General features: G+C 39.1%; 1 protein-coding gene across 24 annotated transcripts in view; it reads left to right on the top strand.

Annotated features, from left to right (window-relative positions):
* Window positions 1-19,723, top strand: part of Map2 (microtubule associated protein 2) — a 280,848-nt gene that overhangs the window by 62,933 nt on the left and 198,192 nt on the right. For all 24 annotated transcript variants that reach the window (XM_052749705.1, XM_052749710.1, XM_052749709.1 and 21 more), the window contains exon 2: window positions 11,059-11,109. The gene's annotated coding sequence lies outside the window, so the exon portion shown is untranslated. The remainder of the gene's footprint in view (window positions 1-11,058; window positions 11,110-19,723) is intronic.

Genomic DNA, 19,723 nt, shown 5'->3' on the forward strand with positions numbered 1-19,723 from the left:
CTAATGCAATTTATGGTCACTAGTTCTGTGGTCACTAGTTTCGTAGCTTAGTGCCAGGAAGTCAAAGATCTCTCTCCTCTCTCTCTCCCTCTCCCTCTCCCCCTCCCCCTCCCCCTCCCTCTCTCCCTCTCCCTCTACCCCTCCCTCCCTCTCTCTCTCCCCCCACCTGTGTGTGTGTGTGTGTGTGTGTGTGTGTGTGCATGCATGAAGATATGTGTGTAAATGTTTACACATGCATGTGGAGGTCATAGGACAACTCTGCATCTTATTCCTTAGGAATCATATACCCTTTGGTTTGAAGACATTTTCTCTCACAGGCTTGAGCCCACCCAGTAAGTTTAGGCTGCTTGGACAGCGAGCCCCAGGGGGTCTGCCTATCTCTGACTCCTCAGCACTGGAATCAAGGATGAGTGTCTCAGTGTCCATCTTTTATAGAATGTGGACTTGAGGCTTTAACTAAAAGCCCTCTTCTATTTGTACGGCAAGCACTTTGCTGATCGAGCTATCTCCCCAGGCCCAAAGGCTGTTCCTTGGATGCACCATTCCACTGCGCCTTCCTCCAAGAATTTTTTGGGAGTAGATTACCGACGTAAGCAAACACTCACTGTCTCACCCTAATCTGCTTTTTCTTTGTTTTGTTTCCAATGATTTGGCCTTCTTGATTTGGTTTGAATAAGAAGTAAGCCTCTTCAAAAAGTTTGAACATCTCATCTCAGCAAACAGTGAATGAGAAATTGAAACCTGCTGTTCCTGTTCCTAAAGGCCAGCGAGATTCCTGCAGCTGGAACTGTCATGGCAGTTGTGCAGCGTGGCTGCAGTTGTGACAGGCACACAAGGGAATTAGGTGATCTGGCTGCTTGTTGCAGAAGGATGACCCCTGTTCACTTTCTCCCACCGCCGCCCAGACCTGGAGTTAGTCTGTTGTGACACTAGGTCCGTCAATTGCTGGGTCTTCCCGGAAGTGACGGGGAAACCTGTTGTCTACGCTCAATGAGCTGTGCTCTTGCGAGCCCTGTGGAACAGGGTTTGGGCCTTGCCTGCCTGCTGTCAAAGCTTAGTTCGTCTCTGTGAACTGCTTGATGATTGATAGACTTACCAGCAGGAGCCTAATCAGTGGTGTATGGTAAATAATTTTGTGCTTGGCCCAAACAAGAAGAGATAATCAATTCATTGTGGACAGATTATAAGATTTACTTTCTATTGCGTGTTTTGTAATCAAAAGTTTGGAAATGAAAGCTCATACTTTGGGGGAACATTTTACTGGATGAAATAGCAAACATTGGGCCATTTATTTTCCTTGATAGCTGCGTGATTTCCTTCTTGGATGGCATTTGAATCTCTGTAAGGTAGACAACTGAGAATAAGTTGCATATTTAGTCATTTATAGCATTTTACTTGTAACTTTAGATTCATGATTTTTAAAACTGTAAATATATCACTGACTATATTTCTTTTAATTACACATACTCTTTTTAATAACTTTTTTAATTAATTTTTTCATTTATGTTACATCCCAACATCAGTTTCCCCTCCCTCCTCTCCTCCCGTTCCCTCCTCCTGCCTCCCCTCTGTGCCCCCCATCCACTCCTCCTCTGTTTCTGTTCAGGAAGGGGCAGGCCTCCTATGGGCGTCAGCAAAACACAGCATATCAAGCTGAGGTAGGACTAAGCTCCTCCCTTTGTAAGGCTGGACAAAGCAACCCAGTATGGGGACGAGGTTCCCCAAACCTAGCTCAAGTGTTAGGGACAGGTCCTGTTCCCACCTCTAGGAGTCCTGCAAATAGACCACGCTACACTACTGTCACACATATGTAGAGGGCCTAGGTTGGTCCCATGCAGCCTCCCTAGCTGTCAGTCCAGAGTCTGTGAGCTATGAGCCCAGGTTAGTTGTTCAGTGCTCTTTGTGGGAAAAACAAAAGGATTAGCCATTGGTTTGTATAGGTGAGAGATAATGGATTCCAAGGAAATAAAGTGTAACATGAATCCCACATTGTTGCTTTCAACTCAGAAGAAATCCTTTTTCAATCTAAACATTTTATATTTTTGATTATTTCATATATGAATACTGTGTTTACATCTTCCTCCTCCTTTTCCCTCAACTCCTCCCATGTCTCCTACTCCCTCTCATATTCATAACCCCTTTTTAATGATTTAATTACATATATGCGTATGTATATACAAACAAAACCTGTCAAGTCCATTTAATGTTGCTCATATATACATTTGGTTACGACTGGCCATTTGGGATTGGATGACCTTTTCAGGGAGCCAGACCATGAAAAGACTGATGCCCCCCATCTCAGTAGCCATTGATTGCCTGTAGCTCTTCATCTAGGGGTGGGACCTTGTGGAATCCCCCCATCAACCTTGGCATGTTGACTGAACTTGTCATTATGCAGGTGTTGTTTAGACAATCATATTTCTTGAGGTTTCATGGATGCAGCTTCCCTGACCTGTCTAGAAAACACTCACAGCAGACCTCCTGGTTCTCCGGTTCTTACAGTCTTTCTGCACCCTCTTTGACAAGCTTTCCTGAGCCTTAGGTCATGGGTCATACTGTAGATATATCACTTGGAGAGAGTACCTCGTGGTTCCTTACTCTCCCCATTTTGACAAGTTGTGCAACTTTGTAATATTTACTACCTTTTGTACACAGATGCTTCTTATATGAGGGGTGAGAAGCACATTCCTCTGGGGTCCTGAAAACAAGTATCTAAAATGCATTGAGAAATAATCCCAGTTTAGGAAAATGGCAGTAGTCATTTCTCCGCTAGGGTCTGTGACCTCTATAGCTGTGGTCAGTTGACTAGACTTACGGTACCAGGCATGAATCCGCTTCTATTGAGTGGGTCTTAATTCCGGTTAGACAGCTGTCAGTTTCTCCACGATAAAAAGGTCCCTATTCCACTATTAGGGACACCTTGTAGATCCAGTCACTGTTGTTGTGCTTTGTGGGCTTTAGAGCTGGGCATGACTATTGGCTGTCCTTCTCTCCTTTGATCTCTCTGAGCCAGTCCTTAGGGAGGAGGCTTCCAGGTCAGTTCCAATTCAATTTCTCCCAGTCCCGTGTCTGGTGTCTGGTGTTTTCAGCAACAAGGTCTGACCTTCAAGTTCTGGGAGACCAGCAAGGGCAGTGGCAATAGCTTCTAGTGTTTTAGGAGTCTCTTGGACTCCCCTGAACAACTACTGGAAGGAGATTCCCCATGCCTGACACTGTGGTTTTTGTTAAATAGCTTGTGGCTCTTTGGGGAACCATTATCACTCTGCATGGCATAACTTCATTTAAATTGTTCTCTCTCTCTCTCTCTCTCTCTCTCTCTCTCTCTCTCTCTCTCTCTCTCTCTCTCTCTCTCTCTCTGTGTGTGTGTGTGTGTGTGTGTGTATATGTGTGTGTCTCTCTCTGTCCCTCTCTCTGTCCCTCTCTCCCTCCCTCCTTCCTTCCCTCCCTCCCTCCCTCCCTCCCTCCCTCTGTGTGTGCTTGTGTGTGTCTTTGTCTATGTGTCTGCATGTGGGTAATGTATTTTAAAGTCAGTTTACAAAGTTACATGTTTTTTTCCTATAGCCTTTAAAAACATTTTTTTCCTATAGCCTTTTTGAAGGAAATCTAATGTTTAACTTTTGCTGAAGCTTTTTTTTTTCTGGGTCCTATACATGTAACGAGATGTGCTGAGAATAATAAAATGGATATAAATGTTCTTTTACATAAGTAGTACTGAAAAACAATCTTTTATGCCCTTCAGAAGACTTTGTAATTTTTAATTTTAGGTCTTTGAAGAATCAAATTTAACAGAAACATTGGTAGACTTAAATATACCTAGACTAACCCAAAAGAATGTTTCTGATGGAGACACCTGAGTCTAGCAATGTGTGGAATGTGTGAGTTTGACTCGCTAGAACCTTACTGGGGTTTTCAGGAAATTAGAGATTTGGGGAAAAGATTTGCTTCACTACTAAAATTGGATATAATTGTATATTCCTTTGAAAGTCAAGCTTTAGTCATATGATGAGATATTGTTTTAGCAGGTCTAGGAGAACATATAATTTCTGAAATGAAGGAAATCTAGGTAGCTTTAAACTTAAAAAGCATCATGATTTCAGATATAGAGGCACATTTCCTGCTGATGTCTGCATCATGTAGGCCCCACATTTTTACATAGCGCAGTTGTAAACTCAGGAATTGAAGAAAAGGAGTTCCATTAAACATTTTCGGCAAATAGTGATGCATTCACTTTATTCGCTTTCCTATAAAACTATTTCAAAAACCCGCCATCTTTAAAGGCTAATTATTTGAGTAAATGAGTAGGTTTTCATGCTGTTAAAAGTCAGCTTGTCAGCTTTTATAGATTCATTACTCAACTCTGTTTCCTTGTCTACAGGATACAGCATAACTCAGATGTACTGCTGACTTTCACAGTTGTGTGGGGTTTTTTAAACAATATTTTCAGTAATTCTTTTGAATGTTTTATACATGTATACCTACGATGTATTTTCATTATATTGACCCACTCATGCCTCCTCTAACATCTCCCAAACCCTCCAACCTCAACTTACCTTCTTTCCCATTTTTTTGTTTTTAAAATTATTTCTTTTGATTTTTAGATTATAATATATATCACTTTTCCTTTCCCTTTCTTTCCTCCAAACCATTCCATATATCCTTCCTTTCTCTTTCAGATTCATGACTCATTTTTTTCATTAATTGTTCCTTACACACACATACACACACACACACACACACACACACACACACACACACACACACATATTGACATTGAGCATCATTAGAATTAAAAGTAGAAGTGAAGAAAAGCAAATGCATTATGAGGCTATCTAGGTCATTTTTGGACATGGACTCTTAAATGTCAATAAAATGTTTCTTTAGTAAATAATGATTAGCTGGAGATGCAGCTTAATTTCATGAGCACTTGCCTAGCATTCTTAAAGCCTTTGTTCAATCCTTAGCGCCATATAAACCATTTGTAGTGATACAAGCTTATAATGCCATTGCTCTGAGGCAGAGGCTGGAGGATCAGCAGATCAAAGCCACCCTCAGCTACATAGCACAATCTAGGTGAACCTAGACTCCAATGAGCCCTTATCTTTAAAAAGTTTAAAATCAAAAATAAAATAAAATAATGACTGTCATCTCCTAAAACTTTGAATCATGAAAATTTTTAGAGCAAGTGCTACGGGAGATTAGCATCTTAACATTTCAAAATGTTAAGATGTTATTTTTCATTATTAGTTTTCCAAAGCTTGTTTGTCCTTACCGCTTCTGTTTGAATTTCAACCTTGCAAAATTCTTATGGGATCATACAGTTAGGAAAATTTATCCATGTCTTAAGTGTAAATATATAACATTGATATGTGTGTATTTATATTTGTATCATACGCATATATATACATATATAGTCTAATTTACATATATATATGCACACACTGACCAGCTCTTAAATTTTATGCATGATTTTAATCTTATCTCTGGTGTTTATTATTTCTTTTGCTTAATTGAAGACATTTGTGTGCTGGGATTGGAAAAATCAACCAATTCTTTTCCATGCAAGCGTGAGGACCTGAGTTCAGTCCCCAAGACTCACATACAAAAGCTGGGTATGGTAGCAAACATGCTTGTAACTCTAATGTTGCGTTTTGGCCAGTCAACCTTGGCTATTCAACAAGCTTCAGACCAAGTCTCAAAAAAAGTAGACAGTGCTATAGACAAACACTAGAGATGGACCTTTTGCCTCCACATGCCCACATACATACATTCACTCCCGCACTTACACCCACATGTACCCAAACAAGCATGTATGTACACACACACACACACACACACACACACACACACACACACGCGCGCGCGCACGCACACGGGAGGGGGAACAGAGGGAGGGAGAGACAGATAGAGAGAGAGAGAGGGAGAAAGGAATGAAGAGAGAGAGACAGAGACAGAGAGACAGAGAGAGAGAGAAAGGATAATGAAACAGTATTATTTGAGAATCTGCATCTTTTTAGCAGATACCATAAATTTAATTTTATACATTTTTAAATTCTTATGGTTTGCTTCTGGAGATAATGATAGTATATGCTGCATCTTCTTATGTGAGGATTAAGTCAATCATGTATTTGTCTTGCTCTGTGCAGTACTCGGATTATATGAAACACATTTCCCTCCCTTCTCGTTATTATTTTTGTTATATTTAAAATAGCACTCTCATTTCATTTAGAACTACCATGATTTAAGCATTCAAAGTCTTTTTTTTTAATTTTTCTTTCTGTGTTTTGACAGTAGATAGGTGAATTGGGTACAGTTTCCCAGCGTGCAATGGGTCTTCTCAAACTTAAACTTCCATTTCCAGACTTTGTTGTGGCAGCTACAGCAACCATGTCAGGGTACAGAACATTCCATCAAGAGCAAAGTCTGGAGCCTAGCTTCCTACAATTTTGTTTTATATGACAAATAGTGTCTAGAGGTGAAGCTAGTTGGAGTGGCCATGACTCAGCCTCTTTCTCTAGGGAGTGACTCATTCCACATTAATAGATCCCTGTCTTTGTGGCATGTTCCACACTAAGTGCCTGGGACACAAGCATAGATTTGCTGGGTCACTAACCTAGAGCACCCCAGAGTCTGGGGAGGCCGGATATGGCATTGATTAGCTACTATCTGGCTTACAAAGAGCCCAGGGCTCTATAAATGTTATACTTACTTGTCAAGGCAAAGCATGATTAAGTACACAATTATGGGGGCTGGCTAGATAGGCAGCTAGATTGCCTGATAAACATGCAATTCTGATTCCATGTTAATGTAGTCTAGCCTACATTAAACCCTCACTGTCTTGTTTCAGTATTAAGTAAAATTTCACTCTCTTTCATATCACACAACATCATGTCCTTCATGAATAAGTCAGTCATCTGTCTGATGGATATCTTTCCTTTACGATTCTGGCAGAAACTCAGCCTTCATAAAGACTTGCCTATAACCCAATAATACTTCAGGCTTCCAGTTGAAATATGCCACCACCTTATTGAGTGTTGGTTTCAGACTCTCTGAACCTCTTTTCACTGTCACACACTTGTCTTGCCATTCCTTATATCCTCATGCATATTGTTGGAGACGGATTGTAATCCTCCACAGTCCATTTGTTAACAAGTCCTAACCCACCAATGTGACTGTATTTAGAACATGAGCCCTTAGGAGATGGTCAATGAAGTGAATTCACAAGGTGAGGGCCAAGTTAAGAGGGATCCATGGCCTTGTACAAAGAAGGGAAGAAAAAGCTGTCTGATCTGCTTGCCTCATTCCATATCTTTCTTTCTTCTAAATCTAAGAAGATAAATAGATGGCTGTTGACAGTTTAGGAAGAGAATCTTTGTCAGAGCCCAACCATGCTGGTACCCTGATCTTTTGACTCCAGCCCTCAATGAAAAATTCTGCTCTTTAAACCCCCCACGTATTGTCAAGAAATACAAAGATAACAGCAGAATGAGAAGGCGGTCTCAAGGTGTAAGGACATTGTAAGCCATGTGGCTGATAACTGGTTAACATCCAAAATGTATAAGGATTTCACACAGCTCAATAGCAACAAACAAAAATAATTTTATTAAAGATGAACGAAGGACAAAAGATAAAAATGACCAATAAATAGAGAATACCGTGCTCAACACGGCTGACCAGGGAAGTGTAAGTCAAAACCAAAACAAGGTATCGTCTCATACCTGTTATTATGACTTTGATTAAGGCGATTAAGGATAAGAAGTGCTGGGAAGCACCTGGAGAAAAGAGAACAAGCTATGCCTCGGTCTCCAGTCTCCCCTGTGGCTCCTCTGTTTCAACACTGTCCCAAGCTAGTGGTGCTAATTTGGGAAGTGGCAGAACCTTTATGGTTGTGAACTAGCTAGTCATTAGAGTGGGATGTGAAGGGTATAACGGCTTGGTTCCAGGCTGAGCTTTCTGCTTCCTGGCTTGCCAAGAAATTTTGCTAATTAGTTGGTAACTGTCCCTGATGTTTCCAGCTTTCACTCATTGTGAGGTGTACACAGGCTCACATCCGTTTGTTATGTGGTTTATGTATGATCTGGCCATCACCATATGATTTAGTGTGGACATGAAAACATTTCTCATTGGCTGAAAAAGAGAACAAGCTCTAAAAACTGACTCTTGAAGATTAATTTCTGGCATTTCTCTTGCCCCTTGGGAGAGGAAAAAGAGAGGCCAGAGAAATGGTGATTTTAGTATGCTGATACATTAAGCTGCCCGAAGGCAGATGCCAACTCCCGTTGAAAAGAACTCTCTTTGAATTATGTTCAGGGCTTTGTTTAGCAAAATACTACACAAAAGTCTTGACCTGTGTGTTTGAAGTGGCAGATGTTCCCTGTGAAGATTGTGCCATAGGGCAACATAAATCTTCACTATTTTGTGCCTCTTTGCTCAATAACTGGGTTGCATTTTTTCCCCCAAAGTTCCAGGTTGCTGCTAAGGAAGCACCTCAGACTGAAGTGTTCCCCTTAAACACAAACAGGGAACCAATGAACCAACGAACACCACAGGATACACGGGGCTCACTAGTACAAAGCCAGCAATTCTTCTCACTCCTGAGAATGTTTCCATTAAATACTTTTAATAAAACTAGTATACAGTTAAGGGGTATAAAATAATGTCTTAGGATATGCATGTAAGTTTAGAGTCCTACCTACACAGTAACATGATCCCCACATTGAGACAAATTTCCTAGGGAATGATGACTTCTAATCACCATGATTAATATGCACGTATTCACAGTGTGAACTTTCTGTTCTTCTGCGACCTAGTGCTCATGTGCATTATAGTAGCCATCTCTTGCACACAGGATAGTGCACATGTCTAGCAGTCACACATATGCCCAGCCACAAATAGAGCCAGCCATTCAGTGTGAACACACTCTCCTTCCCACTCTCCTAGCATTATTTCTGCATACATTTGGTATGCATTTTCTCTACTTAAATTTCTGCTTTCATCAAATTGTTAATTTCTTCTTTTCTTTGAATGTGTATTGTTAAATCTTTGAAAGCTATTAGCTAGTAGAGAATGTTTTAGATTTTCTCAATATGTGGTACCATTCAATTTAATTAATATGATAGGTATTTATATACTGGGAGTTTAAATAGTACTTTGAAATAATTATATATGTGGATCAAAAGAAAATTATTTTTTATTTTGTGCTGGAAAGCTCACAATAACTTACTACTGGGATGTGTCCGCACTAGTTACTGTTTCATCCTCAGACTGTGAAGTCACATTAGATTCTTTCAACCTTATTTCTTATTTCCCATTGATTTTCATGTATTGCCATTTATTTCCAAATGTCTTAAAAAGACCATTTTGGAAAGCTGTGATGTCATTGATGGTGCCTCATGGATATTGAATTTTTTTATGTTGAAAATACTCCCTTATTCCTTTGTGAGTTTATTTGGTACCACAGAAAATATGATCTACTTGGAGAAATGTTGGCTATATTCAGATAAAGAATTTTGTACCAAAGTAAAATAAGGTCAGATGTCTGGCATGGAGGTAGACATACTGAAGTATAATTTTTAAAGCCCCTGAAAATGTCCCATTAAAAAATTTCAACAGGGACAATGGGGGGGGGCACAAAAAGGAAGAGAATGGGGACTGGATTTGTTCAACACACATTATATATGTGAATAAAGTTCTCAAACAATAGAAAAGAACGTCAACTGGTTTATCAAACCCTCCTTTCATTCTTAGATAAATAAATTATTTTTCCTATTCATAGGTGCTGAAATAAACACCAGCAATTCCATGTTGAGTGGTGTGTTTTGTTGGTGCTTACTAGTATTTCTATTACATTACTTTATGTGATTCTTTTCACTAAATCAAGATTGTTGGGCATTAAACTATTGGATGGGCTTTGCCTAAACATCTAATGATGAAATGTTTCTGACTTAGGCATAAGCCAACTTCCAACAGTTAAGCTGCCTGGTTTTTTTAACTGGAGATGCTGTTATGAATACCTTTTGAAGCAAGTTGAGAATTTCACTCTTTGTCATTCCTCAGATTTTTCCTTGCTGGTCTAAAAGATGGGCTGATTTTCACCACAGACTTTTTGAAAAATGGTTTTCTCCTTAATTCCCCTTCTCTGTTCCTTCCCTCTGACAGTGTGCTTGCCCACATATTTACTTCTCAGCATATTTTAATGGCCAGGCTTATGCACAGGGGACCAATGAGAAGACTGATAAATTGCCAATGAAATTGCCTTCTTTGACCTTGACTACCTTTGGACTGATTGATGATCCTGGACTAAAGATCTACAGACTCTCTGTGGATATTAAATCAGATTAAAGATCTGTCTTAGACAGTCCAGACTGTTATAACAAACATACCATAGATGGGCTGACTCATAAACAATAGAAATTTATTTCCCAGGCTCAGGATGCTGAAAAGACCAAGGCCATCAGTTCAGTGACTGACGAGGTTTGGTTCTGTGTAGAGAGATGGCTGCTACTTTGCTCTCCTTATATGGCAGAAGGAACAAAGGAGCTTCCTGTATTGTTATTTCTGATGTACAGTAGTCTCGATTTCTTTATTTCTGAATTTCTCTTTTATACGCATGCAGTTGTCTCCAGTATCCATCACATTGAAAATTAGGATCTTAGCATGTGGATTAGGTAGTGTAGGTAGAGAATATAAGGCAGGGTGCAAATGAGTGGATTTTGTTTTTAAGTACATCTTCATGGTAAGTGGTAGCATATTACAAGTAGAATGCGGGTGTTTTAGATTATATGCTTAAGGATTCTTTGAATGCACAAAATGCTGAAAGCAAAAATCGGACCTAATTTTGACAGTTATGACACATTTTAAAATGAAGCTTAAAAATGACTATGAATTTAAAAAGTTATCTCTACCTAAGCAGGGCATGTTGTAAAGCGATCTGTGTCAGCCAGCATATTTTACAGCATGAGAAACAAGTTGTTTAATGTCTGACTTGGGTTTCTTCCTTAGACAAAGAAAAGCCAACTTATTCAACTGATTTAGTCTAATGGAGCTATCTTTTCCTTTCAGATTTCCATTGATCTGATCCAACCTATATTGTGACTGCTGGCTGGAATTAAGGTCAGTGCTGTGCTTATATTGATCGTGAACAAACAAGCTTTTACAGGGGATTTTTGAGTCTTTAACTTGCTAGTTCAGGATATTCTAGTCAACTGTGGGAAAGAGCAGGCTAGGGTGTAAACTGTGTATATCAAACCCTTGGCTCGCTAATAAATACGATTCTCAGCATTGTTTGTTTTTATAGTAGAAGTTGTTTTGTTGTTGAATGTTTTACTTCTTTCACTTTACTAGCTAAAATTTTGGTGAAATAAAAGCATCCTCATTTTAATTCCTTCAAAGAATTAAACAAAAACTGGCTTATATTTTAAAGAATGGTTTGCTTTCTGAATTTACAGGAAAACACATTTGGTTCTACAATTTGGTCCTCACAGAATGCATTACCTAAGAAGAACAGAGTTGAAAGTGCATTTGCGAATCACACATTTTAATTAACCAGCAGAATGTTAAGATGCCACTTCTTTTGTTCTGTTTTCTCATTAGTTGGCTTTTGTCGGCCACTCTAAATCAGCTTCCCTGAGTTTGGAGTAATAACGGAGCCTTAGAGGACCCTCACACCAACGGGGTTGGAGACCACTTATCCCCTCTATTGTCTTCTCTGAAACTTGAAGTCAGAATCAAAATAAAATGATAAACCAAGCCCTGAAAGCAATGAGGGTTTTTGTTGCTCATAAAGAGCAGAATACCAGGTGCTGCTAAGCTTTTGTGCACAGTCTTTTTGTTAATGAGTAACTTAAAGGAAAACACTGGTTTTTCATTCATGCTTACATTAATCAGGATTTTCCATTTTAAATTCCGTATTTAGCTCTTTAAGCTGAAGTGCCTAATATATCAGGCACACAGTAAATACGTACTTTTCTGGCCACAATTCTGATATCACTCTCCATTTCCAGTAACACCACACACACACACACACACACACACACACACACACACACACACACACACACACACGCGCGCGCACGCGCAAACCCCCTCCCTCCCTCAGATGAAAGGGTAACAGTATCACTTTTTTAAAAATCTTTTTCAAGTACAAATGGTGCTTTCCTATTTTTTAATCTGTATGAAGTTAAATGAAACATGTTGGACTTACATGTATTGGTATTTGGGTATTTAATAAAGAAAAAAGTCAGGTAAAATATTTTCTTGGGATGATTTAAAGTCTGTTTATAAATTATGTTATGTTTTTTTTGATACAGTTTTGAGTTGAATATGCTGGAAATACTTAGCTTAGTCTGGCTTCCTTTTAGATCACTCTTTTCTATATGCTAAATAAATTTATATCTATTTAAATATGCTATATCTGTATTAGCATTACTAGTTGAATTACCTCTGACAATTTCATATATACAATGTATATAACACATACCAATCACTCTTATTTCCCACTCTCCTTTCCACCTCTGTCTACAACAACCCCCTTGCCTACAAGTGTCTTCCTAGCATTCCTGTGTATTTTGTGTGCACATGTGTGTGTGTGTGTGTGCACGTGTGTGTGTGTGTGTGTGTGTGTGTGTGTGTGTGTGTGTGTGTGTGCGCGCGCCACTGAGTTTGACTAACCTGCCTGTATGACCAACCATAGATTCAGAGCTGTCTGTTGGAGCCCAGTGGGCTTTGTGGTACATGCACAGGTAAAAAACAGTGACTCCCCTTCTCCCAGAATCAATCAATAGTTGATAGTTCTTGAGTAAAGGGTAGGGCCCCCTAAGCCATTCCCCCATCCAGGACTGGCTGTGAAAAGAGCCAGCCTTGTTCGGGCCCAGTGCAAATACCTACGGCTGTGGAGTTCATGACTGCAACGGCTATATTTTAACTAGAGGATGGCATTCCACAGCCCTTCTCCTGGCCTCTTGTCTCTTATAGTCTTCCAGTCCCCTCGGATCCTTATTGTCAGGATCTTGGACAGCCATGACTCTGTATTCACCATCATTCACTGCAGAGAGAGGCTTCTGTGATTGAGACTGAGAGTAACATTTCTCTATGTGGATGACAGATATTTAAAAGACAGTTTGATGCTATACCAATTCAGTTCAAGAGCAGTAAGTTCCTTTCTGGACACCTATGACCTTCCAAGGGACTATTGTTGACTGGGTTTTTAGTAGTAGGCATAGATGGTCTCCTGAGGAGTAGGCCTCAAATTCGGTCAGGAGCCTCTTGATTTTCCCCACAGCAATTGTGCTCTTCTTGAGCAGGTGGGCACAACTTGCTTGTCAGTTTGGTTTTGTGGTTCACAGGGTTCCCAGCTTGGTAAGTCCATCAAGGCCTTTTCTCTCCCACCTGCTTGCACTGAAGCTCCAGCACTTTGAAAATTAGCTACCAAGGAAGAAATTGCCAGCTTAGTTCTGTCCTGCTTTACAACTAAGGGGTGTGGTGTCCTCAGACACAGGGTCTTATCCTCTAATTCTGTGGACAAGTGAGTAGATTCACAGAAGCCTGTGTTGTACAGTTGGGGTTTGCGAGGGGGGCTCTGGCATCTTCCAAGCAAGCAATTCCCATGTTAAGATAACGTACCTGGACCTGTAATTTCATTTAGTAGCCTACTGTATCCGGGAACAGCATTATCAAGTCATGCAGGGTGTCTCCATTTAATCTCTAGTTGTGTTTTTAAATTTAGTTACAAGATAGTAAGCTTCCATATAGCTTTAAGAAAAAAAACATTCAGGTTTGTTAGCTCTTCCCCCTTCTCTTGCTCCTTACTACATTCTTTTTCTTGCTATATTCCCCCCCCCCCCCGCCCGCATCCTATTAGACCTGGCAAACAGAAAGTAAAAGTGTAGGGAGAGATTTGTCAGGTATCTGTACTTGAATCAGGAATAGTTTTGATGCTCAAACTCTTCCCGGTTTGAGTCTTCTTGTCTCATTGTGTTGTCTAAATAGAAATTTGAAATCCCATCGTGCTTTGACTACTTTTCTGAAAAAGAAATGATTAAAAGTACATAAATTTTTGTCAAGAAAACAGTAATGCACAACGTTTTACCTTAATCTGATTTCTCACCCACCGCCAATGCTGAGAGTTTCCTTTGGATGAACATGCACATTGTGCTTTACCAAAATGTAAAAAATCAGAAGAATAGATATGTTCAAATAAATATGCTAATTGAGATATATAAAGTATACAAAAAAATGGAAGCCTATTTAAATCTCCATTATCAGGTCTTTCTAACTGAAAATGAAGAAATTTTTAAAACAAGTTTGATGAACAGTTATCTATATAATATTTTATAAAAAGCAGCTAGACACAGGAAGACTTTAAAGAACATGTTAGCTCATCAGAAACAATAGAGTTGGTGGGTTTGTTTATTTGTTTGAGACAAAGTTTTATGTAGCCCAGGTTGATCTTCTACTCACTATGGAACTGAGAGTGGTCTTGTAACCCCTATCCTCCTATCTGTACCTCAGAAGTGATGCTCTTACAGGTGAGTGCTTGAAACGCAGTGTCAGTGAATGCATACTGGGAAGACATTTCAAATCATCTAAAATGATTGGATGAGGGAATATTGGTGTAAGGTCCAGGAAGGAGGACAGTAATCTCAATGGTGCTTCTTTACAACACTTTAGAGCATAGTCCTTGCACCTCCAAACCATGGTTCTCTATTCTTATCATTAATAGCACCACCAGGTTAGTGTATTATTTCCTGTTTTCGTTATGCATTGTTTTTATAAACTTAAAATTCAACTTTGCCTTTTGTAACTTCCAGTTGGTTGAAAACAGGATTTTTAATGTGGTTAAAGTGTCTCAATTAAATTTCTTTTGATTTAGTATCAGTAGGTATTTGATTAGTGTACTTTCTCATATAAAGGAACAACTTAAAAATTTCTTAGGTAAAAAGGGATAAGAGCTGAAAAAGTTTAAGATGCCTTGATGGACAGTCATAGTTTCCATTTATCTTTACATTTTATAAACTATATGACAGTATCAATTTAGAAAGATGAATATTTTTAAAACAGTAAGGATAGAATTTAAGGAAAATCAAAATACCAGTTAAAAACTTATGATCCTTTTTTTCTAAGTTTTTAAAACAATATTAATTCTTGCAATATTCCAAACATCTCCAGAAAAAGTTAGTGTACTATCTTCTACATCACATGTTGAGAAACACTTCAATCGTAGGAATGTTCAGGCTGTCACTCTTCCATTTGTCAGGGTTCTCAACTTTCTTCTCTGAGCAGCTGTGATAAAATAAACGCCATTGTACATGATTGTTACTGTAACAGTGGAAGTTGAACAGTCTTCTGAAGTAGAAAGGAAAAAAGCAGGTAAAATTAACAATGTTTAGTAATTCTATATAGAATGTGAAAGTTATGCTGCTCAGATTAATATTTAATATCTCAGGACTATTCCTAAATAAGCATATATTTCCTATCTTATACTCAATTATTTAAAGATCCAAAAACCACTGGGGCTATGGAGATGGATGGAGAGATGTTTAAGATCTTGCAGTGTAGGCAAGAGGACCTGAGTTTGATCTCCAGGAGACAAGCATAACAGCAGAGCATGGTCACTTTTGTCCCACTGCCAGGGAGGTGGAGTCAGGGGAATCACTGCAACTTTCTGGCTGGTCATCTTAATCTAATAATCTCCCGACCAGTGAGAGACCTCAACGTAAGGTGGATGGTACCTGAGGAATAACACCCAGGGTTGGTCTCTGCCTTCCTCATGAATATGTACATATATGCATCCATGCACACAAACACTTGTACACATAGGAAAAATGCGCACACGCGCACACACACACACACACACACACACACACACACACACACACAGGTTAGAAATCATTATTCCTTGCCACTTTGAGAGGAAAAAAATGAAATCCTAATTTTAACACCAGTATTGAAATGGTGACATTCACATAGATTATGCCACCAAGAAAGTGCTCACTGGGACAACAGTCCCGAGTAGCCCAAGTCAGTCTCACAACATGTTTGCCACTTCAAAGACATTAATTTCCTTAGATTGTAGAATTTTTAAATTGATACTAAACGCAATGTTAAAATAATCCTCTGAGTGGAAGGATATTCATGGCGGTACTCTTTATAGAGTAAGATATTAGAGATGCTATCTAGCAATGGGTAAGAATTAAGTTATGAGATCTATTTTGTAGGTTTGTTATACATCTAATTTTGACCTTTTACTAAAGTTTAAAACAATTTTGCATATTAATGAGGATGTAATGCGTAGTTTTACACAAAGAATTAAACCTTGGATGGATATTCGATACTCTAGGATATAGGTTTTCTTCAACATTTTTCAGAGTTGATCATTATTTTAAAATCCAATATTAAGAATGTCACATTACATAATTACCTAGCACACACAGCCAGGGACATATCAGAAAATGCTGGAAATTATCACCTCATCCCAAGCCAAAATTCACTTAATTCCTTTTTATAAATTTAATTCAAATGAACAACTCAAACAGCAATGTTTACAATCCAGCATTCTAACAGTATATGATCCAAAGTTACAGTACTCTGATGCAGGCTGAGGCATGATGATAGGGAAATATTAAGGACCTCTGGTTTCTGTAAGAAAGAAGACTTGGTCAAAGTGGTAGTGCTTTAACCGATGGCATACAGGGGGATTGACTCAGAACCAGTGTTCCAGGAAACGTTTTGTTCTTGCAGAGTGTGAAGGTACATGGAGTGGGTAGTGTACATGCGGTGTGCTCAGACCCAAGACTTCCATGAATTCATGATTCAGCACAGGCAAGCACTGCCAGAAACACCCTGGATTCAAGACCTATTTGATCTCTAATTAACCTCTGACCATTGTGTGCTCGGATACCTCTTCTTTTTGCCAAACTTTTGCAGTTCCTACATTGATGCCCCATGTGGTTTCAGAAATTATGCGTAACTGCTTGCTATCTTTTGGTCACATTTTTCTTCATTGTATATATGAACAGGCATTTAAAAAAATACCTCCTCATGCTGTCAGAACAGTGTGTGTGTGTGTGTGTGTGTGTGTGTGTGTGTGTGTGTGTGTGTGTGTGTGTGTGTTTCCATGGACACCCACCTTCCACCCTTAAAGATAGATAGCGTCCTTAGAATTAACAGCTAATGATGTGGCGTGTATCGCTTACCATGAGCATCTCAACACTGAGTGCAGCCTCCCCTCTCTGGCGGGTTGTACAGTATTTCTAGACGTGTTGGCGAAAGCACCTGTGTTTGAGGTTAGAAGATATTGTCATCTCTTGGTACTTTGGATCCTTGGATGCTTTCCTATGGGCGAATCAATAACAATTACATAAAATTACTGACCAAAGGCTTGATTGCAGCCCGTGTTCTAGAAGCAGCCTGGGCTCTGCTTCTTTTGCCGGAGTTGGGCGAGTTTGTTTTGCAGCCTGACCTCTGATGCCCTCTGCGTGAAGACTGCTGAGTGTCCGCTGGTTAAATTTATCACCTGGAAAATGGGAGCTGCCTCATCTTAAACTTCACTTCCCGACCACAGGAGGTTTCATGTGACTGTGGATCCTAACACAAAAGTTTTCAATGGCTTTTTAAACATCTCTATCCAAAGCATTTTCTTTTCCGGAATTTTATATAATAAATTCTGATACTTCTCCTAAGAGAGGAAGTAAAATTAATGAGGATCTTAAAAATGACTGTTACGGAAATTTCCAAATAGGGAAATGAAATGATATTGTGTATGGCCAAAAAGCAATTTCTCTATGCTATGCTAAGCGATACATTCCCTTTCTCTCTTCTCTTCCCCCTCTCCTCTTTCACCCATCCCTCCCCAAATGTTTGTATGTGTTATATGCATATGTAATGGGTATATATGCCCATGCAAGCAAATGTTTGTATGTGTTATATGCATATGTAATGGGTGTATGTGCCCATGCAAGGAAAGTCCAGAGACTGACAAGGGATACCTACTTGTACTGCTCTCTACCTTATCACTGTGTTTTTAAGGATAGCCTAAGGTTAATTTAGAAGGTTCTAGATGGTGAGTTGTCTAAAGTTTCATGTTTGAACTGCTGCTTCCCTATCAATAATCACCAGAGTCCACGAGGTTCTAGTTGTTATCCCATCAGCCCTTTGGGAATGAGTTTTGAATTGTTCAGCTATTTATACAATAAAGGCTGCCCCCTTCCCCTTTCTTCTTCTCCTATCTCACAATGAAAGCCTTCTTCCCACTCAGTCCTCTTCCACTTTCTTGTCTTCTTTCTGTGCATGACCCATGAAACCTATGGATTCTTGCCAGAGTGTCGTGAGAGCTTATTTACCAAATTAAGGCAACTTATTAATGACTAAACCACTGAAAACAAAATGGTACTTCCTCTCCCAACAATATTTAACTTCTTGTAGTGCCTTGGAGAGGATTGGGACCTCATAGAATCATCTCCCACCCATGATAACATGATCTGGGCCCAATGGCGCGTGTGTCTGGGGACAATAACCTCAACTACAATGACTTTATAAGCATTGTGTCTATGTCATAGCCAGAAAGCATCTTTTTGCTACACATCTCTCTATCTGCTCTTATATATTCTCTTTTGAAACAGGGTCTTAAGCTTACCAATTTGACTAGGCTGGCTGGCCAGCAAGTTTTGGGCTCTGGTTGTCTCTCTGCATCACCATCACTGGGTTATAGAATGACTACCATGCCTAACTGTTTTATAAGGGTGTTATGGACTTGCACTTAGTTCCTCTATTTACCCAACAAGTGCTTTACTGAAAGCCACACCATCACCCTAGCTCTGATATGATATTCTGCAATAAAGATACCATTAAAAAGCTAAATAGTATATCACCCAAGTTTTATATATATATATATATATATATATATATATATATATATATATATATATATATATATATATATATATATATAGAGAGAGAGAGAGAGAGAGAGAGAGAGAGAGAGAGAGAGAGAAAACATTCTAATGACCTCAGGAATGAGGAGCAGAGGTTCTCTTAGTGTTCCATTGGTGAGCTGTGTTGCTTTGAGCCATCTTGATTCAGGATGAAATGCCACAAGCTTCTCAGTCAGCCTCCCAACACTGTCTTGAGATGGAGCTGTGTTTATCCTCATGGCTTCACACATCTCTCCCAGCACTTACTCCTACCTTACTTCCTTCTGTCATGACTATTTCCAGTTATGCCCTACCCCTGAAGCAACCCCTAGGCTATTTGGGGAATGCTGACATCTTAACCCTATGTTCTCTGCCCTGGTAGAGCCTTCCAGAAGTAGATATTTAAGGAACATCTGTGCAATAAATTATAAAGATGTTAAGCAATAAACAACTTCATTGCATATAAAGATGTTAAGCAATAAACAATTTTATTACATATCTCTGAAGTAGAGAATATCTAGTGTTTATTTGTATATGTCACAGTAAATTTTTTCTTAATTATTCTGTTCCTTAGTGGTGGAAAAGTTTTGAAAATAAAAAAAAAAAGACTTAAAGGCATAATCACCCAAAAGATATTTGAAGAAGAATCAAATTATTTTTACCTTGGAGATTTTAGAAAAGAAATGATATGAAAAAGGTGACTGTCGTGTATTCTGTTTTATTCCTACACATATTACGATTATTGGATTGATTTATGATAGAATACATCTTTAGAGATTATTTAAATGCTTAATTGTTGGTTTAGCATTTCCATGAGC

The sequence above is a fragment of the Peromyscus californicus genome, unplaced genomic scaffold (assembly GCF_007827085.1).
Source record: "Peromyscus californicus insignis strain IS unplaced genomic scaffold, ASM782708v3 Scaffold_21__1_contigs__length_65335640, whole genome shotgun sequence".
Taxonomy (NCBI): domain Eukaryota; kingdom Metazoa; phylum Chordata; class Mammalia; order Rodentia; family Cricetidae; genus Peromyscus; species Peromyscus californicus.